Raw genomic sequence first — 23800 nt, 5'->3', positions numbered from 1 at the left:
TGTGGTGCCGATCTTCAAGAAAGGGAGGAAAGTGGATCTGGCAAACTACAGGCCCATCAGCCTGACTTCTATCCTGGGGAAGGTCTTAGAAAAGTTTATTAAAGAGGCCATTCTTAATGGACTTACCGACACCAACATCCTGAGGGATAGCCAGCATGGGTTTGTTGCGGTTAGGTCTTGCTTGACCAATCTCATATCCTTTTACAACCAGGTGACCTATGACCTGGACAAGGGAGAAGAGATTGATGTCATATATCTTGATTTAAAAAAAGCCTTTGATCTGGTATCCCATGATCACCTCTTGGTGAACCTGGCCAATTGTGGCCTTGGGTCCACCATGATCCACTGGCTGGGAAATTGGCTCCGTGGTCGGACTCAGAGGGTAGTAATTGATGGCAGTCGCTCATCATGATGTCCTGTAACCAGTGGGGTCCCCCAAGGTTCTGTCCTTGGACCCATACTGTTCAACATCTTCATTAATGATGTGGATGTTGGAGTCAGAAGCGGACTGACCAAGTTCGCCGATGACACCAAACTTTGGGGGAAGCATCCACACCAGAAGACAGGTGGGCGATGCAGGCGGACCTGGACAGGCTCAACAAATGGGCAGATGAGAACTTGATGGTGTTTAACACTGAAAAATGCAAGGTTCTCCACCTTGGGAGGAAAAACCTGCAGCATCCTTATAGGCTCGGCAGTGCTACACTGGCTTGCACTACGGAAGAAAGAGACTTGGGGGTCATCATTGACCACAAGATGAACATAAGCCTGTAATGTGATGCTGCAGCTAGTAAAGTGAGAAAAATGCTGGCTTGCATCCATAGATGCTTCTCAAGCAAATCCCAGGACATCATTCTCCCCTTGTACTTGGCCTTGGTGAGGCCACAGCTGGAATATTGCGTACAGTTTTGGGCTCCACAATAAAAAAAGGATGTGGAGAAGCTTGAGAGAGTCCAGAGGAGAGCCACGCGCATGATCAGAAGTCAGGAAAACAGATCTTACGATGACAGGCTGAGAGCCATGGGACTCTTTAGCCTGGAAAAGCGCAGGCTCAGGGGTGATCTGATGGCCACCTATACGTTTATCAGGGGTGACCACCAGGATCTGGGGGAACGTTTGTTCACCAGAGTGCCCCAAGGGATGACGAGGTCAAACGGTCATAAACTACTACAAGACTGTTTCAGGCTGGACATAAGGAAGAATTTCTTTACTGTCTGAGCCCCCAAGGTCTGGAACAGTCTGCCATTGGAGGTGGTTCAAGCACCTACATTGAACACCTTCAAGAGTAAATTGGATGCTTATCTTGCTGGGATCCTATGACCCCAGCTGACTTCCTGCCCTTTGGGTGGGGGGCTGGACTCGATGATCTTCCAAGGTCCCTTCTAGCCCTAACGTCTATGAAATCTATGAAACCAACTCAATAGTTGGAAAAATTGTTCCTTGCAACAATTTCAGGCGTAGGGAGAGTTTGTTGTCTCCAGAGATAACATCTTTGTTAACAGTAGTATATGGAGATGAGAGATAACAGTCCTGATTATCCACCCATCAACCCTATTGTCTCTCTGCAAGTTTGTGTACACACAGTCAAGCCCTTACCTTTCTCTAAAAGTGCATAGTTTCAAGAAGTTAAATGAATAAAGGATATCAAACAGCAAGAATGCACTTTTTGTAGAACACAATGATTAAATCAAGGATTCCAGACCAGTGATTTAAATTGTGATTTAAATCACATCCCTGCAATGGGCACCAGTTCTGTGGGCAAACGCATGCAGGGAGTAGATCATTGCTCTGCCCTTGCCCTGCATTGTCACCGCCCTAAGATCCTGGCCCTGACCCTGGCCCTGGCCCCAGACACAGCTCCCCATTTGCTTGCGATCCACTCCCTGCACCTGTCCATGGAACTGGAACCCTATCCCACTGTGTGGGCTCCGAATTGCAGCTCTGCCCTGGGCCCCAGTCCCATGCTCTCACTGCCCTGTGACCCCGCCCTGTGATCCAGCCTCGCCCTCCCATCGTGCTCCTGAACACCGCTCCCCAGGCGCACCCCACACAGGCAGTTTTGGTGAGCTGTTGCATTTGAGGGTGAAGGTGCTGACCTGGCCCATGACAGCTCAGCAAAACTCCCTATGTGGCCCAAGGGCCCAAATAATTGTCAACACTTGCCATAAAGGCTCTACCCAGTCAGGACCCTGTTGTGGTAACTGCTGTATTCACAAATAGTAAAAGACATGTCTTGTTTCAAAGAGTTCGCTGTTTAATGATAGGCAAGCAAAGGGTGGGAGTGAGAAACTGAGGCACAGAGTGAAAATAAGTGAGTTGCCCAGGGTCAAAAAATAAGGCTTTGTCAAGACTCAACCCCAGCTCCCCTGGAGCAACTTCACAGACCCAGATCTCTTCTAGACAGCCTGGAAAAGTGATTTGCTTCAGCTGCAGAGCTGCTTCTACATGGTTCATTGTAACCTCTCTCAAAACTGCTCTGAAAAAGCTTTATAGCATAAGCAGATACTGTCCCGACCTCTAGGAAAAAAATGATAGAGGGATCTGTGTCAGTGCAATTTAACTTCTACCTATGGAAATTATTCTGCCAAAAGACTTCTTTTTCTCTTACCTCCTTAAGTACATATTAAAGAGTCACCTTCTGAAGTCCATATAAAAGATCCATGCATCAGACAGTGATGTCTGCTGCCTGTTCTCTGACAACACAGTGCTATCTGATATTTGTGGCAGACAACCTCTTACTCTTCCCTCCAAGATATTTAGCAAAGTTCAAACCCAGCATGTGCTAAGTGAATAAAGGAGCACCCGAGGGTCTGCATAGTCTTTTACCCCAGAATAGCTAAACCAGGTCCAGGCCATTTTGTGATCATTCTAGCTGCATGCTATTTTGCGAGGAGTTTAATAGTTTCTAGGGTCGGAAGGGACCTGAGTAGATCATCTAGTCCGACCTCCTGCCAGGTGTTCATCCAGCCTCCTCTTAAATACCCCCAGGGTAGGAGCCAGCACCACTTCTCTTGGAAGTAGGTTCCAGATCCTAGCCGCCCGGACCGTGAAGTAGCGCCTCCTGATATCTAGTCTGAACCTACCCTCTGCCAGCTTGTGACAGTTATTCCTGGTCACTCCTGGCAGTGCTCGGGGGAACAGGGACTTCCCCAGGGCCTGCTAGTCCCCTCTGATTAGTTTGTAACAGGCCACTAGATCCCCCCTCAGACTTCTCTTGAGGAGGCTGAACAGGTTCAGGTCCCTTAGCCTCTCCTCGTAGGGTCTGCCCTGCTGGCCCCTGAACATGTAAGTGGCCTCCTCTGGACCCTCTCCATGCTGTCCACATCCCTCCTGAAGTGTGGCGCCCAGAACTGGACGCAGTACTCCAGCTGCGGCCTGACCAGTGCTGCATAGAGGGGGAGGATCACCTCCTTGGACCTGCTTGAGATGCATCTGTGGATGCAGGACAAGGTGCGGTTGGCCTTCCTGACTGTATCCCCACACTGCCGGTCCATGTTCATCTTGGCATCAATGATGACTCCAAGATCCTTTTCGGCCTCTGTACTGACGAGAAGGAAGTTGCCCAACCTGTAGGTATGGTGCTGGTTGTTCGTCCCCAGGTTGCATCACTTTGCACTTGTTGGTGTTGAATCCCGTCCTATTCTCATCCGCCCACCCCTGTAACCTGTCTGATTGCAGCCTATTGCTCCCTTCTAGCCTGCCCACATCCCCACCACATCTTAGTATCATCAGAAAATTTGAACAGGGTGCTTTTTACCCCCTCATCCAAGTCACTGATAAAGATGTTGAACAGTGCGGGCCCAAGGACTGAGCCCTGGGGGACCCCACTGCCCACATCCCTCCAGGTCAAAAATGACCCATCCACCACTACTGTCTGGGTGCGACCCTCCAGCCAGTTGGCGACCCAATTGACTGTGTGGGTGTTGACACCACAGTCCCCCAGTTTCTTAATGAGAATGGGGTGAGAGACTGTCGAAGACCTTCCGAAAGTCCAGGAAGACGTTGTCCACTGCTACCCCTGCATCTAACGATTTGGTGATCTGGTCATAGAAGGCCACCAGGTTGGTCTGACAGGACCTGCCACTAATGAACCCATGTTGGTTGCCCCTAAGCATAATCTCCCCTGCTGACCCCTTATGGATATGTGCCAAAATAATTTTCTCAAAAAGCTTGTCCAGGATCGAGGTAAGACTAACTGGCCTATAGTTTCCCAGGTCCTCCTTCTTCCCCTTTTTGAAGATGGGAACTACATTGGCCCTCTTCCAGTCCTCTGGCACCACACCAGAGCACCATGAGTGCTCGTAAAGCTGTGCCAGGGGTCCTGCAATGACCTCAACCAATTCCCTCAGCACTCTAGGGTGGAGATCGTCCAGACCAGCTGATTTGAATACATCCAGTCCCTCCAGAAGTTCCCTAAGTAGTTCCTCACTAACCCCTGGCCTAGGTGCGCCTCCCCTGAGATATAAGGGGGGCCCAGAGTGGGGGGGTGATTGTTCCAGTCCCTGCTTAGGAAAATGGAGGCAAAGAAATCATTAAATATGTTGGCTTTGTCGTCTGTGTGATGACCAAATTTCCTAATGTGTCCTGCAGGGGCCCCACATTACCTGGAAACTTCTTTTTGCCCCCTATGTATTTAAAAAAGGACTTCCTGTTGTCCTTGATCCGGGAAGCTAGTCCCAGTCCCATCTCCGCCTTGGCCTTCCTGACTGCCCCCCTGAATCCCCGAGCAACTGCAATATAGTCCTCCCTGGTGATGCCCCTCCCTTCCATTGGGTGTACGCCTCCCTTTTAGCTAGGAGACATTCCCGGATGCTTTTGGTGAGCCATGGGAGCTTATGTGCCCTCCTGCTCCCTTTGGTCCATGTTGGGATTACCTCCCTTTGGGCTTGGAGGATCATCTCTTTAAGGAGCGACCACTCTTCTTGGACACCTGGCTCCCCTCCCCTCCGGGACCTCAGTGCTTCCCCGACTATTCTCCTTAACTCACTGAAGTCCGTCCTCCTGAAATCTAGGGCTGCTGCCTTGCTGCAGACCTTTCCCACCTCGTGCTGGATGGTGAATTCCAGCAGACAATGATCACTGTCACCCAGGTGGTCGAGCACCCGCAGCCCCCTCACCAGGTCATCACCCATGGCCAGCACCAGGTCCAACAAGGTGTCTCCCCGGTGGGGCTGTGCACCTCCTGGGTTAGATGGAGGTCCTGCATTCTGGCTAGGAACCTACATGAGCAGTCAGACCTGGCTGACTGCTCTTCCCAGCAGATGTCTGGAAAGTTCAGGTCCCCCATGACGACCACATCCTTTGACTTCACTACCTCCGTGAGCTGACTTAAGAATTCCTGTCTGAGCTCTTCCCCTTGGTTGGGAGGTCTGTAGTAGACCCCCACCGATAAGTCTCTTTCCCCTCGACTGCCTTGTATTCTAACCCAGAGCACTTCAGAGTGCCCCTCCTTTGATTCTTTGTTAATTGATGAGGATGTGTATTCCTCCTTAATATAGAGTCCCACGCCCCCACCTTTCCTTCCTATCCTGTCCCTCCTGTACAGCCTATAGCCCTTGACATTCCTGCATCTCAACTCCTAGCTACCCACTTCACAAAGCCACCTTTGCAGCCATCCCTTTTTAGCCCCTCAGCTGGCAATTTCAGCAAAACTAAATGAGAAATGCAGAGAATGTGCTTTCAGTAGGGCAGAAAGACAAAGACTGAGACAGCGCCTTCTCCAGTTTGCCAGTGCTTAGGGTAGTTCCATCCTGCTATGACTCCAGTACAGTATAGACATGCCTGAATGGACATGAAAGTAGCTAGCATGGGTACTGTTAGTGGTGGAGCTCAGCAGAGTTTAACTGCCTAAGTATTTGCCCGATATCTTTTATATGACCAACTAAATAGTTGGAAATATTTTTCTTAGTAAGCTTTCAGGTTTGAAAACCCTTCAAAGGCTGAGGAAGCACCTGCAGTTGGTGTATCTGCTCTTCCTGGATAGAATGAATAGTGAAGAGGCCAAAGGCTGGTGTGCATGCAAGAAAGCCAGTCAGTGAAAATGTAAATTGAGGAGTCAGTGGGTGAGAGACAGGCTGGGGTTGTGGGGGGGAGGGGAAGATGAATGTAGGTAAATAGTGGAGAGGTACCTGTGGAATCAGATGTCAGGCAGGTTATTGTGTGTCATAATGCCTATATTTAGTCCATGAATGCTGCATGCCTCTGGAGGCTTGTGGGGGGCAGGGTGGTGGTGTGGTGGTGAGTGGTAGTGGGGGGTGGCGAGTGGTGACAAGTCCCAACTCCCTCCCCCAAACATAGCATACTTTTCCCGGCAGCAATGAGTCTTCTGCTGCTAGTGGGAGCAAGGAGATGGGAGCAGTGTCTGTGCCTGCACCACCTCCACTAAACCAGTAATAACCACCAGCACCAGCATGACAATTTCCACCCCAATTTCAGTTCCCAGCATGAACTTTCCAGAGCCAGAGGTGGAGCTGCATTTATCCCACTCTGCCTTAACACACACAAGGCAGATAAGGTTCTTTAAGTCGATCTGATATCTTCTATAAGGCCAACTAAATAGTTGGTAAAATATATCTTAGCAAGCTTTTGGGTTTAAAAACCCTTCTTCAGACTGAGGAAGCATCTGCAGTTGGTGTGTGCTCTTTCTGTATGGAATGAATAGTAAAGAAGCCAGAGGCTGGCATTCATGCAAGAAAGCCAGTCAGTGAAAATGTAAACTGAGGCATCAGGGGGTGAGAAACAGGCTGGGAAGAGGAGGGAGATGTGGCAGGTAGAAGTGGAGAGGTACCTGGGGATTCATATGTCAGGCAGGTAGATTATTAGGGGCTGGAAGGGGCCTTGCAGATCAGTGAATCCAGCCCACCCACTCTAGGCAGGAGGACAACTGGGGTCAAGTGACCCCAGCAAGGTGACTGTCCAGTCTCTTCTTGAAAACCACCAGGGTAGGTGACTGTACCACCTTTGGAGGGAATTTATTCCACAGTCTGGACACCCTGACTGTGAAGTTTTTCCTGGTATTAAGCCTGAAATGGCTTTTCAGGAGTTTGTATTCCATGGTCCTGGTCTTCCCCAGGGGTGCCCTAGTGAACAGTCGTTCACCAAGCTCCTGATGCACTCCTCTGATATAGTGGTAAACTGCTATCGAGTTCCTTCTCAACCTTGTCTACTTTAGGCTAAAGATGCCCAGGTCCCTCAGCCTTTTCTCATATGACTTTCCTTGCAAGTACCTGATCATATGGGTGGCTCTTTTCTGGACCCTCTCAAGTTTTACCACGTTCTTATTGAAGTGGGTGTAGTACTCCAACTGCGGTCTCACCCGTGCTGAGTACAGCTGGAGTATCACTTCCTTAGTCTTACACAAGATGCATCGGTTGATGCATGCCAGCATGTTATTTGCCCTGCTGGTCACCACGTTGTATTGATGGTTCATATTCATGTGATGGTCAGTCATTACCCCTTAGGTCCCTTTTGGCCATGGTGCAAGTCAAGCTGTCATCACTGAGCCTGTATGTATGTTGAGGGTTGTTTGCCCCCAGATAGAGCACTTTACACTTGGAAGTGTTAAACTTCATCTGGTTCCAGTCTGCCCAACTCTCTAGCCTGTCCAGGTCCACCTGTATCTGCAACCTATCATCTGGTATGGCCATACTGCCCCATAACTTGGTGTCATTTTTCACTCCCCCATCCAAATCACTGATAAAGATGTTGAAAAGCACTGGTCCAAGCACGGACCCCTGGAGGACACCACTGGCCACTTCATGCCAGGATGATACAGATCCATTCATGAGAACACTCTGGGTCCTACCCTGTAGAAAGTTTCCCACCCACTGAACTGTTGAGCAGCTGAGCCCACAGTCTTCCAGTTTTCCCACAAGGATATCATGGGATACTAGATCAAAAGCCTTTTGGAAGTCTAGGTATATAATGTCTACTTCATCTCCCATGTCCAGGTGGTGAGAGACCTGGTCATAGAAGGAGATGAGATTGGTAAGACAAGACCTGCCTATGACAAAGCCATGCTGGCTGTCATTAAGAATCTTACCTTCTGCAAGTATACCGCACAGATTCTTTAATGAGATTTTCTAGGATTTTCCCTGGGATAGAGATTAGGTTGATTGGCCTATAGTTGCCTGGGTCCTCCCTCTTCCCCTTCTTGAAGATGGGAACAATGTTGGGCCTCTTCCAATCCTCAGTGATTTCCCCTATGCACCACAAATTCTGAAAGAGCTTTGCCAGGGGTTCCATGATGACCTCAGCCAGCTCCTTCAGCACTCTCGGATGAAGTCCATCTGGTCCTGCTGACTTATAAATGTCTAGTTTTTCTAGTTGATATTGCACCCACCTCAGCATCCACAGTGGAGAGGCTGCCATTTCTGACATGCCTCCTATGAGCCTTATCTCGCTTGTCTTTCCCCTCGGTCTGGAGAAATACTGAAGCAAAATGGGCATTCAGGAATTCAGTTTTGTTCTGAATGTTGGTTACCAGCTGTCCCTAGGTGTTAATCAGGGGTCCCACATTTGTTTTCCTTCTACTGCCTAAATACCTAAAGAAGGACTTCTTATTGTCCTTGACTCCTGTGGCTAACCTAAACTTAGTCGCCTCCTTGGCTTTCCTGATCGTTTCCCTACAAGTGCTGGCCACTAATGTATAGTCCTCCTTGAGGACAGTCCGTAGCTTCCACTGTGCATACAAATCTTTTTTCAAAGGACCGGAAAGTCCCTATGAAGCCAGGAAGGCTTGCCAGCCCTTCTACTGCCTTTCCTCTTTGCAGGAACAGTTTTCTTTTGTGCTTTGAGGATCATATCCTTAAGCAATGATCTTTCTTCATGCACCCCATTTACCTTCCCTTCCTGGTCCCACATTGCCTCCCCTACTAATGCTCTGAGCCTGTCAAAGTCAGCATTTTTTAAGTCCAGGACTTCAATCCTGCTGGTTGATTTGTCGACCTTGAAGTGGATTGTGAACCTGATAATTTCATGGTCGCTGTTGCCCAGGTTACCCTCAATGTTCAAGCCAGACACCAGATCAACTCCCTTGGTCAAGACCAAGTCTAGGAAAGCATTACCTCTGGTTGGCCCTTGAACTTCCTGGGTCAGGAAACTGTATGAATGATGCGATCTAGCCAAGTGTTCCTCCCAATCTGTGTCCAGGTAATTGAAGTCACCCATGACAACCAAGACCCTTGCATGCATGGCCTCTGTCAGTTCTCAGGAGAACTCCAGATCCAGCTCCTCCCCTTGGCTCAGTGGCCTGTAGTAAATGCCTAGTTAGGTTTCTTTAACCAACACCTCCCCTCCCCCCACCAATAGCTTGATCCAAAGGGTTTCAAGCTGCTTATCTTTGGAGCCAATGTCAGCCTGCACAGAGGTATACTGCTCTCTCACATCGCCCTCTGCCTTTTCTCCCTACTCTGTCCCTTCTGTGCAGGGTGTAGTCCTCTACAGCTACACTCCAATCATGCAAGGAGTCTCACCAGGTCTCCGTGATCCCTACCAGGTCATATGGCCCACCAGAGAGTAGGAAGGCTAGCTCCTCCTTCTTGTTTCCCATGCCCCTGGCATTGGTGTACAGGCAGCTGAGGCACCCAATGACACCTTCGATTTCCTGAGATGCTGTGGGAGAACTGTTTGATTAGCATTTTCAAAAACAATTGTGTTAGTATCCTCCACAAGGGAGCTTTCCAGTGTGCCAGTCCCTGGGCATGCTCTACTTGGCATTTCCCCACCCCGCAGCAAAGTCACTTTAAGGCCCTGTCCAGTAGATCAGCCATCCTGGCTGAGAACAGGGACTTACCTGTTCTGTATATGAGGTGAATTCCAGGCTGGGAGGGTCGGGGGAAGGAAGAGAAGGGGGATGAATGTAGCAGGTAAATAGTGGAGAGGTACCTGGGGAGTCAGATGTCAGACAGGTTATAATGTGTCATAAATCCAATGTCTATATGTAGTCTATGTTTTTTTATATCCAGGAGGTTGATGAAGTGAAGTTCATAGGCTCATCTGTGAAAAGTGTTTTGTAAGTTCCCTTTGAGGATTAGAACTGAGAGGTTGGCGAGAGAGTGGTTTTCTTGTGAGAAATGTGCTCCCACAGGCAATTGGGTATTCTTGTCTTTGATAGATTGCCGGTGTGCATTCATTCTGGTGCGCAGTTGTTGTTTGGTCTCTCCTATGTATTTTCCATCAGGGCATTTGGTGCACTGGATAAGATATATAACATTCCTGGATCTTACAGCTGCACCTCCAGAAACGGTGATGGTTCTGTTGTGGGATGTAATAATTGTGGGAGTACTGGAGATATGTTGGCAGGTTTTGCATTTCTTGTTATAGAATGGTCTGGATCCATTTGGTGAGTTTTAGGCTGTAGAAAGTTTGCTTATGGTGATGAGGTTAGCAAGGTTTGGTGCTTGTTTGAATTTACAAAACATTTTTCACAGATGAGCCTATGAACTTCACTTCATCAACTTCCTAGATACAAAAACTCATGGACTCAATATAGACATTGGATTTATGACACACTATAACCTACCTGACATCTGACTCCCCAGGTACTTCTCCACTTTTACCTGCCACATCCACCCCACTACCAGCTGGTCTCTCACCCTCTTAGGCCTCAATTTACATTTTCACTGGCTGGTTTTCTTGCATGCATACCAGCCTCTGGCTTCTTTACTGTTCATTCCATCCAGGAAGAGCACACACACCAACTGCAGATGTTTCCTCAGCCTGCCGAAGGGTTTTTAAACCCAAAAGCTTGCTAAGATATATTTCTCCAACTATTCAGTTGGTCTAATAAAAGATATCAAATTGACACAAAAACCTTGTCTACCTTTGTCCTTAGACCAACACAGCTACAACCTACACCCCTCAATACACACAAGCAGTACGAATTTTGCTTTCAACAGTTTGAGGTGCAGTTTCACAGAACCCCTTCCACCTATCTCCTTGAAACTTGGCAGGGTTCATGCCCTCAGAAGGGGCTACTATTCCTACTGTTTTCATCTGAATCAGCAAAAAAATGACAAAGTTATAGATATTTTAGTGATTCCCTATTATAGTCTATGGCCAAATCACTGAATTGGCACCGAAACTCTGAATCCAATTTGGCTGAATTGAATTGGGCCAGTGACTCAAGTCACTGTCCCTCTGAATCAGTCAAATTCGAATCGAATACTTGCTGCTTCGCACAGGGCTAGTATCTATCGATAGTGTCCTTCATCCAGTGGACTAGTGAGCAACCCTTGTTGACACCACTGAAATATAAGGGAGTCTACAGGCTCTGGGGGGAACAGATGCAAGACAAACAGCTCTTGAAGGAAATGAAGAGCAGAAGAACACCACTGCATGACAGTGGGTGCATCTGCACGTGCTATTACTGTACATGAATAAACTGGAGATTACTGCTGTGCAAGGTCAAATGGTCACAAACTCCTCCATGACTGTTTCAGGCTGGACATAAGGGAGAACTTCTTTACTGTTCGAGCCCCCAAGGTTTGGAATAGACTGCCACCAGGGGTTGTTCAAGCAATTACTTTGAACACCTTCAAGAGACATTTGGATGTTTAATCTTGCTGGGATCTTATGATCCCTGCTGACTTCCTGCCCCTGGGGCAGGGGGCTGGACTCACTGGTCCTCTGGGGTCCCTTCCAGCCTGGATGTCTATAAAATCTATGAAATTTGTTGCTCCTGGATGTGCCATTTGAACATGTGCTTGGGAGCAATGAACTCCAGAGCAATAAGCTCTGCAGTTTATTCATGCACACAACAGCGAGTTGGGTCCGAGCAGCCTTGGCTGGTAGGGGGTCTGTGCAGGGGAGGGAGGGAGGTGAAGCTGGCTGGGGCACAGCAGAGTTTCGGCGTGGGGCTAGCAGGCAGCCAGCCCCTGCACTGAAGCACCCTTCTGCCATAGCCAGTCTCTGGCATCTACACATAGATTTCATAGACGTTAGGGCTGGAAGGGACCTTGGGAGATCATCGAGTCCAGCCCCCTGCCCAAAGGGCAGGAAGTCAGCTGGGGTCATAGGATCCCAACAAGATAAAACATCCAATTTGCTCTTGAAGGTGTTCAATGTAGGTGCTTGAACCACCTCCGATGGCAGGCTGTTCCAGACCTTGGGGGCTCGGACAGTAAAGAAATTCTTCCTTATGTCCAGCCTGAAACGGTCTTGTAGTAGTTTATGACCATTCGACCTCGTCATCCCTTGGGGTGCTCTGGTGAACAAACGTTCCCCCAGATCCTGGTGGTCACCCCGATAAACTTATAGGTGGCCATCAGATCACCCCTGAGCCTGCGCTTTTCCAGGCTAAAGAGTCCCATAGCTCTCAGCCTATCATCGTAAGATCTGTTTTCCTGACCTCTGATCATGTATGTGGCTCTTCTCTGGACTCTCTCAAGCTTCTCCACATCCTTTTTGAATTGTGGAGCCCAAAACTGGACACAGTACTCCAGCTGTGGCCTCACCAAGGCCGAGTACAAGGGGAGAAAGATGTCCCGGGATTTGCTCGAGAAGCATCTATGGATGCAAGCCAGTGTTTTGGTCGCTTTACTAGCCGCAGCATCGCATTGCAGGCTCATGTTCATCTTGTGGTCAGTGATGACCCCCAAATCTCTTTCTTCCATAGTGCTAGCCAGCATACCACTGCCGAGCCTATAAGGATGCTGCAGGTTTTTCCTCCCAAGGTGGAGAACCTTGCATTTTTCAGTGTTAAACACCATCAGGTTCTCATCTGCCCATTTGCTGAGCCTGTCCAAGTTAGCCTGGATCGCCCTCTGTCTTCTGGTGTGGATGCTTCCCCCAAAGTTTGGTGTCATCGGCGAACTTGGTCAGTCCACTTCTGACTCCAATGTCCACATCATTAATGAAGATGTTGAACAATATGGGTCCAAGGACAGAGCCTTGGGGGACCCCAGTGGTCACCGGGCACTGTGATGAGCAACTGCCATCAATTACTACCCTCTGGGTTCAACCACGGAGCCAATTTCCCAGCCAGCGGATCATGGTGGACCCAAGGCCACAATTGGCCAGTTTCACCAAGAGGTGATCATGGGATCATGTATGAGTTGCTACATAATTTTTTACTCTGCTGCAGGATAGTATTTGTAAATAGTACTAATAGGGGTGTGCATGTAGATGCTGAGCTAATTAAATCAGCTGTGCAGTAAACATCTCATGTAGATGCGCCGAGTAAGTGTGAAGCAAGAACAAGAGAGGCAGGATGGGGCAAGAAGAGGAAGCCCCTCCCTCCTTTTGTGCTCATGGCCCAGATAGATGGAATCTGAGGGCAAGGCCATAGAAGGCAGCATGGATGGAGGTGGGTGGCACAACGTATCCATGACTTCCTATCTGCCAACTGCCCCACAGATGGATTGGCTATGGATGCAGGGTGATGAGGTGGGCATAGCCATGGCATCTACCAGTTGGGCTTTCCTAAAGCTCCAGCCACAAGTGGAACATCCCCTTCCCCTAGCAGGAGGCCAGAAGGAGCAGCTCCATCTGCTTCCCTGGAGGGTCTTCTCCTTGAGATGAACAGAATGGAATAGAGCTACGGCTGGCCACAGGGAGCAGCTGCACTGCCTAGGAGTGTTTAGATATCGTTTATCTGGTTATGAACCTCAAGATGTCTGTAGAACAAAGGAATAAGGGAAAACCATGTGTATCCACATCCTATGTCCATCATAGGAGAAAACAGGCTGGGAATACAACACCAGACACTGGGCAAGGTGGGCCATGCTGGAGATGCTGCCCATGGAGGCTCCATCCACTCCTAAATACATCAAGGTAAAAATGAGATTGAATTGGGTCTGCAAGAGCTTAGAGCTCCATTTCCCTTACCTGTGCCATGGATGCTGCACATGAGTTTGTTGTAGTGATAACCAGGCTTAGTAATACAGAGGGCTCCTGCCTGAGTGTTCTTTGGTGCCTTTCAGCAGCTGTATTAGGAGGGAAGCTGCATGGAGCAGCACTCCACAGGCTGGAAGCACTAGTTGGGGCAGCCTTGATAAGTACTCATGTGCTAAGTAGGTTCCCCCAAGCACCAGGTTTCATACAAGATGTGCATTATGATGATGACAGCCAAAGCACAGGATCTCAGGAGAAAAAAATACATGGAAGTATGGTTAACAGTCTCAAAAACTAATGCTACAAGAAAACCAAGCTGAGTAGTGCACAAACATCCAGGGAGGATAATGCAGCTGGAAAGCAAACAAGGGGCCTTGACTAGTAGCTGCAGAGGTTCCCATGCAGGGTGAGAACAGACCACCAGCTGTGTAGAGGGTGGCATGTCAAGCGAAGGAAACTGGTGAGGCAAGAGGGAGAGCAGAGCCAGCCTTAGGGAAAATGATGCCCTGGGTGAACTTGTATTTTGGTGCCCCCCCATCTCCAAATCAGTGGTGCTGCTGCAGACAGAGGAAGGCTGGCATGGGCATGGGGAACAGAGAGACAAGAGCTGCCAATAATGTCCAACCTGGGTCCCCTTAGGTAGCAGCTGGAGATGGCAGGTGGGTTGGGCAGTGCAGGCAGCTTGCCCGCCCCTCCCCCCGTGATTGCACCTCATGTCCCTGCCTGCCTGTCAGCCACAGTGCCACAGACTTGGGGGGGCTGGGCAGCTCTGGAGAGGGGCAGAGAGACCAGCTGAGAATTGCATCAGCCAGTCGGAGGTAACTGCCCATAGCTCTTCTGAACTGAGGAAGAAGCATGTGGGCCAGGTTGCATTGCTACTACCCAAACCATACCTGTTTTGTGCAGATGTGTAGTTCCCAGAGCTCATGATACAGCCTTTTCCAGCATTAAATTCACATTACAACAGTTGTACCCAGAAAACAGAACTCACAGTACAGTCTTCTCAAGGCAGCCATCACACTGGGCCTTGCAGCCAGAAGGCCGACCACGCCTGGTTCCAAGAGCTGGGCTGCAATGACTGTTGGCTGCCACTTGGACCATTCCTGCTTCCAATGGCTTAGCATACCAGGTTTCTGGGTCGTAGATGGGCAACTCTGCCAGCTGTAAAGGAGGAGCACCAGCAGTAGCAGGATGATGGGTGGGAAACTGGAGCACGAACCCTACTGCCTGGGAGGTACCAAAATGGAGCTAAGGTGCCTCCCTGCCCCATCCCCTAGCTTGCTCTCTCCCCTGCATCCTGCTTCCTTGCTCTGGGTCCAGCAGCAGGGAGGGCAGAGAAGCAGTGCGAGGTGCAGAAGTGCCCCTGGAGATTCACTGCTGCTGAAAACTGGAGTTTTTTGGCCACTCAGCATATCAGCACCTAAAAAGGAAGTGACATGCGCCCCAGTAGCAGCAAACCCCTGGCTATTCCTGCACCACACACCACAGCCATTACTCTGCCCTCTGCACTGCTAGAGCCAGAGCTAGAATCAGGCACCTGAAATACAACCCCTTCATGGTTGTCCAGGAAGTGAGGGAGGCAGGTACAATTCCTTCCAGTGCCTGATTTAATACAAAGCCACTATTCCCATCTCCTACACAAATGACCCCACTACCAGGCCATAGGCTATTTTTGGTACTGAAACTCTCCATCCCTCCTGTCAAAGCTGCTCCACCGTGCATAAAAGAATTAAAGATTCATTGGGCCAGAGAAACAGAATTAAAGATTCATTGGGCCAGAGAGAACATGCAAAAGCAGAATGAGCAAAACTCCATCCTGGTCCCTGCTCCCAGGACTGTCTTTGCATTTTATCCAGTGTATTTTATCACATAAAACGCAAAAACAGTTTCCAATGCAGGGAATGGAAGGCAGGATTTTCCCTACCCCAGTAATGGTTCTAACCAGTAGTCTACATAGTCATGGTGCCTTTTGTGCTCTCAGGCTCAATGAATCTCACATTTTTAACTACACAGCAGGAGTAGCATTGTGAAAGTTTTCAGGTTCACAATTTTGGGCTTGTGTCTAAATTCTACCTAAGTCCCAATTTAGGCATTCAAGTTCTTGTCTGGGTCTGGCACCTGCCTTGTCCCCAAAATACACTAAACAGTCTAGTAAGTAACTTGATCCAAACACCAAGCTGTTTGCTTTTGCAACTGTCTCAGCTCTTTAAGAAAATCAAGACAGAGCTCTCATTTATCAACCCTTATGTAATCTGCTATGAGCAGAACCAAGGGAAAATGGATGACAGAGGCAGGTTTCCTCAGCAAGGAAGAAGCCAGGAGCAATGTATTTAATCTTATGAAGAGCTGCTCTCACTTGTAGCAGCATGAGGAGAATCTCTCTTGTTCCAGAAGGCTTTTTAAAATAGCAGTGTGATTGCTGATAAGACTCACCTGGGCTCAGGCAGCATCATTTGGCACATCAAGACCCACACTGCATGTTCTTCAGACTACTCAGCCCTCCTAGGCCTTTCAAAAAATGCTGCAGAGAAACCAAAGTACCCTGGACCATGTTCTTACTATTCATAGATGCTAGGGACAGAACAGACCTCAATGGATCATGGAGTCTGACACCCTGCCCATGGCAGGAAAAAGGGCTAGGGTCATATGACCCCCAGCTAGGTGCTTATCCAGTCTCTTTTTGAAGACTCCCAAGGCAGGGTGTCAGGGAGGGTCCAAAGCTAGTATCCATAGCTTTTGAGGTTAAAGAGGAAAACAGGTAGCGTAATGACTCTTCAGTTAAGTCATTAGCTGCTCTTTCACAGGTGCTCCTTCTCTCCCTGGGTGGGCCTTCCACATGGGCGGTGTTGCCTACCTGGGCTTGCTGCCCCCACCTCAAAGGGCCCTGGGAGTGGTTCCCAGCAGAAGCTGTGTCCAAGCTGCAGTGTTATCAGTTAACTGTTTAACCAATATAATGAGAGGACATTAAATGGATAATTTCTTTAAAATGATATTTAACATCCCTTCTCTCCCCTCCCTCCCACCTGCAGCTGCCCAGCAGTGCTCCACGTGACCCCAGTAAAGTGAGCTCATCTGACCCCAGTAAGGTGAGCATTGAGGCATTTCTCATACCCAGAGTAGGTGGTTGCACCACTTGGGGGTGGGGATGGAGTCTATTCCAGACTCTGAAGACTCAGATGGTAAAGAAGTTTTTCCTTTTGTCCAGCCTGAAATGGTCTTCCAGCAGTTTGTGACTGTTAGACCTCGTCTTCCCTTGGGGTGCCCTGGTGAACAGACGTTCTCCCAGTTCCTGATACACACCCTTTATATACTTAAAGGCTGCCACCAAGTCCCCCCCCGAGCCTTCGCTTCTCCAGGCTGAAGAGTCCCATGCCTCAGCCTCTGCTCATAAGGCCTGCTCTCATGACTTCTAATCTTTAGGGCTGTGCAAAACAGCACCGTTTCGTTTAGACTTCCATTTCACCAGGACAGTGCTTCATTTCGAGTTTCGTTTGGTTTTGAAACCACTGTTCTGTTTTACTTAATCAAAACTGTTTTGCCGTTTCTCCCATAGGCTGTAATGGGGAAGCACAAAACAGCCTATAACTTTGTCATTTCTTGCCCGATTCAGATGAAGCTTGCATGGGTAGTAGCCCCTTCCGAGGCCATGAAGTCTGCCAAGTTCCAAGGAGGTACGTATGGGGATTTCTAGTAAACTGCACAGAGCAAAACGTGTGTCACTCGTAAGTGTGAAGGCACAGAGGAAGTTCATTTCAAATAATGCATAATGCTGTTTTTCCATCCCTCCCCCAGAGCACTGGGATTGGAAGGGACCTCAGGAAGGATCCCAGTCACTGGCCAGCTACCAGTCAATGTCAGAGCAGTCCTTCCCCCCTCTCTCCTTAGTTTCTCTTTAGCTGCAAGCAAGTCCAGCTTCAAAACATTGCGACTGCCCTCGTTTCATTTCAAGGCTATTTCAAGGCCTTTCATTTTGTTTCAATTTCACCGTTTCAAAATTTGCCAGGGAGGGGAAAGGTTTTTTCATGCAGTTGAAAAATAAGTACAGATTTAATGAGGCTGAAAGATTAAGAATAAATATTCCAGAGGGTTATGGAAGATGTAGAAGACTGGCAGCCAGCATGCTAGGACAAATAGAAACTGAGTGCCGTGTATGGTGTGGGAAGTTGAAGGAGACCAGCTCTGTGATGCAACTTCTTGTAAATTCATGGAGAAATGTAAAAAGAGTGGTGCATCTGGCCGTGGTGACAGAGGAGGAACTCGCACATCACATGGGGACTGTGAGAAGGGACTGAGAGAAGGTCAAGATTGGGAATGTGCAGGGAGTGGGGTTTAAAGAAAGCCACAGGGTCTGAGTAAGCTTGAATTCAAAAGAGTGGAAGGTCTCAGCTCCAGATAACCTTCCTTGGATTATTCAAACATTGAGTAGGCTGGACAGTAGGACATGGCTCCTCTTTGACTGCCTGGCACTTGGAAAAAATTTCTTCTGAGAAATCTTCCCTGAGATCCTCAGTGTTTTAAAAAAAGGAAAAGGGGCACTGACTGTAACAGCTACTAATAAAGATATGCTTGAGTAGCAGCTTTCCTCAGCCAAATTGCATGAGGCAGTGTGTGTATTCCACCAATTAATTGCATGTATCGTGCTGTGTTTTGAATAAAGAGGAAAGACAAAAACAATGTGGAAAATACGATGAGTAAGTCACATTGGTCTGCCTGGTTCATATGCAATTCCCACTAATGCTCTTTTCTTTAGTGTTACTTAAAAGAATTCTCACCTAGTCTGTGTAACTTGACTTACTCAGATGCAAATCAGGAATAAGTGAGAATCAGGCCTAGAGAGCACAGCAGTAGAACTCAAGAGTCTTCTCCTCTAACACTTAGGTCTCTTGGGACATGCACTGAGAGGTGTCTGGGTCTCTGCAGCTTGAAAAGGTTTTGTGTTCTCTCAGGGCTCACTGAACTCATTATGAGCAGCAGGATAGTAACAATCGATCCTCCTGTCAGACAACACCAATGGCCTTAACATGTTAGATGATTATCAAGGCTTAGATGAAGCCAAATATCATCCTTCCATGCAATAAGTTTCATCACAAATCACTCGGGGTCTTCTTCTGCTTCCCATAATCTAGGGTGATTTTTTTTTTTTTTTTTTTTTTTGCACAGGATCATTAGTGCATGCTCTAGCCAGGACTTCTCTTCAAGAAATCTCAGTGTAACCCCTAAATCAACCAGGAAATGTCCTCTTGCTATTGAATCCTGGAAGATGGTGCATTTAAGACAGCCAAATCCTGGACTGGAACTGAAACCCAAGTCTCCTGCTGGCAGTCAGCTGCATTCCAGCCAGCAGAATGGGGCCAACCCCAGAAACAGAGCCACACTCAAGTCTCTAGAAGGGTCTGCTGAAAGTACACATGAGATCCCTGGGCCTATCTGCAATATCCTTGTATTCGAATAATCTTATGACCAAATGAGCAACTGAGGCAAAGTCTGCTGAGGGCAGTAACCAAACAAAGGACTTCTGGAGACTTTGCAATAGCAGGAAGAACTTTCTCTGGACATGAAAGTTTTCCCTACAATGTACTACAAGCTGTAATTCAAGCACAACCTCTAACTGGGGATAGATGCCTCTCCAGCTGTTGTTGTTGTTTGTTTTTAAGCACATCAGCAATCGTAAAAATAATTCAAGTTCCATACGGCTTAAGGGGGGGGGCTTTCAAAACGGATTCCATCCGTGCTATTGACAACAAGACTGAGACAAGTTTGAGCATCACACAGTAGATGATGCACAGTAGTCACTTCCATTGCCTTGGTTTAGGACTAACATGGGTAGGTGCTGTTTGTAACATCACAACTCTTCAAGGGCTGGCTCCAAGGCCTGCTAGGATTCCTGTGAACAAGTATACAAACCAGTGTATCTCCTGATGAGTCAGGAACATGGATCTGAAAGGGACCTCCTGGGTCCGTTGTTATCTCAAGAACCACGTCATATAAACCCTTCCATACATTTATCACACTTATACCTCACTCCCCAACATGATTGTTAAGGGATTGCTTTGAAGCATGACCTGGCTTAAGAGGAATGTGTGCCACTTGATTTTAAGGTTCATTACCAATGGGTATTTTGGGATCCCCAACTCCTAATTGCTTTAGCAACTATTATGTGCCCCTAGTCTCTGCATTAACAAAGAGGTTTAAGTTTTATTCCTATTGGGTGTGGGGCTTTGCCATAAAGTATTCAGGATTGACATCTTTCTCAGTCACTGGGTCAGTTCCTGGAGTTTGTTCCCAACACAAGGTTGCACTTTCAAATTAGTCAAAAACTGCAGCTGGTGCAGAATGTGGCTGTCTGTGAGTTAAGCTGTGCTGTGTAGAGGACTGCCTGCCACAAGTCCTTTGGGATTTGCAGGAGCTGCCCAATGATTTGAGTGACTTGCTCCTTTCCCAGGCTATTTTGGTAAAAAGGTAAGCATGATCTGGGATAGGCTAAGGGGCAGAAAAGGCCAGGTTGGAAGGTCTGGACTAGGGCTGCAGCTATGCTAGGGGATGTTTTATGTCCTTATGGAGGATGACATGACTTGGATTCCCACCCAGACAGCCTATTATGACAGTAGCTGTATACAAATGCTTATCTTGCATCCAGCATTTGAGAGAGCAGTGAAATCCAGCAGAATAAATACATTCCAAATCCCCCCGACAAATGTTTTTATAATGAATATTTCCTCCAAGTTAGACTCCAAACAGCTGAACACTCCAAGCAATGAGGAGCTCTTGGTGCTGGCTAGTTAGTGATAATATCATGTCACTAGGGTTTGCTGAGATACACAGCTTGTGCCTGATGGTTCCTTTGCTCTCCTTTATTGGCCTATCTCCCGGGAAGAGTCAGTTGATCCAGATGATCTCCAAGAGATAAACATCTCCATCCTCTGGCAACTATGGTTGTTTCTCGCAGAGCCCATGCAACATTCTTTCCTGTATCCCACTTAGAAAATGTCAGCTAGGTAGCAGCAATGCAGCCTGGCTCTTGCAGCCAGGACCACACTCAGAAAGCCATTTTGGTTCCAAAGCACAATGCTTTTGATATTTGTTTGCTCATTAGGGGATAAAGCAGTCCACAGAGAAGGGCTATTATTTTTAAAGGCACAAACATGACCCCATGGTCCTGTTGTATTTTGCTGTACTCCGGTTTTTACGAAGAATGCTCCTCCCCCATCACCACATGATCCACACAATAAGTGAGGCCTTTGAAAATACTCTGTTCTGTATCAATTGCAGTGCAGAAGGTATACTAGCATAGGCCTGCTTTTCTGAGCACAGGAGTGCATAAGCTAGCTCCAGCAAAGAGGAAAATTTCTGTGGCTGAAGCAATGGAGGTAGACCCAGGAGCTCTTGGGTTCATTCCTGCTTGTGATGCAAACTCTTAAAAGAGAGAAACTAAAATTCCTTCCCCCACCTTTTGTTTTATCCATTTAGGTTGTAACTGCTGCAGAGTCATGGTTCTATCTTAGGGGGGCTCTACTATAATAATATACCAACTGAGAAATATTCCAAAATATTCTCTTGGGCCAGGGATGTCAAAGATATGGCCTGTAGACTGGATCTGGTTCATGGAATTGTATCATCCGATACATACAGCTCCTGGAGGGACCATGAATTTGAGGGTGGGTCCCTGCTGCAGTCCGATGTACAGAGCCCCACTGGAGATGCATTTCAGCAGAGGGGCAAGCAATGACTTTGTTGACCCCCACAGCTCCCTGTCACCACTTGCCCTACTGCCACAGGTAGGCTGGCTCTGGCCCATGATGATTCCCATGGTGCCTAGGGAGTTTGACACATCTATCCTAGACCAATAAGTAGAGATGAGACACCAGCCTAAATCTTGTATCTGCTACTTTAAAGCAAATAAGTCAATGGGAATTTTGACTGAACTGAGACAAGATCCAGCTCAGAGACAGTCTGTTGTCCTGCAGTGGCTTATACCTCAGTATAAAGATCCCTTTGTTACAGCAGACTGGATATCTCTTTGCCTCTTTTGGGTCTAATCCTGTAGCATAGTGAATATCCCTGGCTCCTACGGACCTCACAAAGGAGCTGAAGGCACTAGATCATTGCAGATTGCTCCCTCCGAGTACAGCAAAGCATTGTAGTGAGATATTCAGCTTCAGTGGACTGCACTGGAGAACTACTCAATTGGTCTAATAGAAGATATCACATCTGCCCAAAAGAACCTTACCTGCCTGCGCTGGAGAACACATTTTTACTACTTACCTAGTAACATTTCTTTGATTCTCCAATATTAATGTCTAGGGGTTACATTCTGGCTTTCTATTCACAGAAGAGTGCCTCTTTCTTGGAATAACCCCATAGGTTTCAGTAGGATTTGCCTTGAAGCATGGAATAATTCACCATGAGAAAGCTTGGCAAAATTGAGATGAATTAATTACTCCAACATCATATGTTACCCAGAAGTTCAGTACTGGCATGACAAGGTTCCCAGCCTAGCTTCAACCTCCTCACCCTTGCTTCTGAACTCTCTGGGTCCTTCCCCCCCACACTTCTCGTCTGGCACAACCCAATGTTATGATTTTGTAGGGAGACAACCCCCAGGAGGTGGATGTGGGTTGTGGGGTAGGTCCTTGGCTGAACCTAGGCCCTTCCTGGCCTCAGCTCACTTTTAATCTGGCTGCGTCCCACTGCACCAGGACCCCAGGTCCTCAGGCTCTAGCCTCTCACAGGCTCTGGGCCACAGGGCTCCTAAGCAAGCCCACAAGAGCAATGCTCCCCAGTCTTTGCTGTCAGATGTGCAGTCCTCTGACATGCCACACTCTTGCCTCTGGACATATCTAGACTTCTGCCTGTACTCAACACCCAAGGGCTCTGGGCCCCAGGAGTACTCTGAGCTAAGTGCCTCTCCTGCAGCCCAGTGGTCTCCAATCTGCCCTTTACAGCCACTATGGTTGACATGTAAGACAAAAATACATGTGTCTGCTCCCAAACATAAGGCTTGCTAAACACAAGCTCCCCTGTCAGAATTAATCTCACCCCACAATAGCACAAATGCAAAAAGGTTCAAAGTACTTATCTCAGGTCACTTGCAGCACAGGGCCAGCTCTGTCTTCCTATAGCAGACAGTCCTTTTCACCAGGCAGTATGGATTGGCTTCTCCCTGGAGCTCTGCCTCCTGTGGCTTGTACAGCCAGACTGCCCCTTCTGGACCAAGCCTTGGGCTTTTGAGCATCTCCCTGGGTCACATGACCCTCTACTTCCGCCCCAAGTGTGCCAATCATAGCTTACACCTGGGGCAGGGGACCATCTTATTTAATGTCCCCTTTTCCCATTCAGGCTGTTCAAGGGGCTGGTCTGGTCAGTGGGCCCTAGACTTCCCCTCAGTACGGGGTAGGGGCCCTGTTATCTTTTGTTAATTGGTAACAGATGTAGAGCGCTGATCTTAGGCAATAAGTTAAGGTGTTTTTTAATGCCTGTAAGAATCAATTAGCTGGATATTATATTCTCTCAACAGTAAGCTAGTAATCATGTGCTCTGAAAATAAACTTGTAATGTACCTTTTGAATTGCATTTGTCCACAAGTGCCAAGGTATTGGCTGTGCTCTTTGTAAAATTGATCTCCGTTATTAAAGAGTCCAGTATTCTCCAATGGATCTTTTGTGTCAGGACAAAGAATTCATTTTCTTCATTGTGGGGCACTGATGGCTTACCAGAGCTACTCAAAGACACTTTATTATAGTTTAAAATGGTTCTCTCATGATGAGGTATACTTTTGCCAGGCACTTATCATAAAGGAGTACCACATGAGCACCACAGCTTGTATCCAGAGTGGCACTGATGGATTTTTTTGCCTATTGTATCATAAGGGTCTGCCAGTAAAGAGAGAGGAGAGTAAAGTTTGAATAGCATAGGTCCAATTCATTGTTGCTCTGCACTTTGGGTCATTGATATCTCTGGTTCAAAGATG

The 23800-nt window shown here is 47.9% G+C and overlaps 1 long non-coding RNA gene across 1 annotated transcript in view; it reads left to right on the top strand.

The window, feature by feature from the left end:
* Positions 1-23475, top strand: part of LOC149856570 (uncharacterized) — a 75060-nt gene extending 51585 nt beyond the window's left edge. The window contains exons 2-4 of the long non-coding RNA XR_016444435.1: positions 16863-16919; positions 17444-17504; positions 18994-23475. This is a non-coding gene — a long non-coding RNA (uncharacterized LOC149856570). The remainder of the gene's footprint in view (positions 1-16862; positions 16920-17443; positions 17505-18993) is intronic.
* Positions 23476-23800: the final 325 nt, after the last annotated feature.

Source organism: Crocodylus siamensis, chromosome 10 (assembly GCF_052110815.1).
Source record: "Crocodylus siamensis isolate JL-2025a chromosome 10, ASM5211081v1, whole genome shotgun sequence".
NCBI lineage: Eukaryota > Metazoa > Chordata > Crocodylia > Crocodylidae > Crocodylus > Crocodylus siamensis.
Note: the sequence above shows the minus strand (reverse complement) of the source record. Positions and strands in the feature narration are given on the sequence as shown.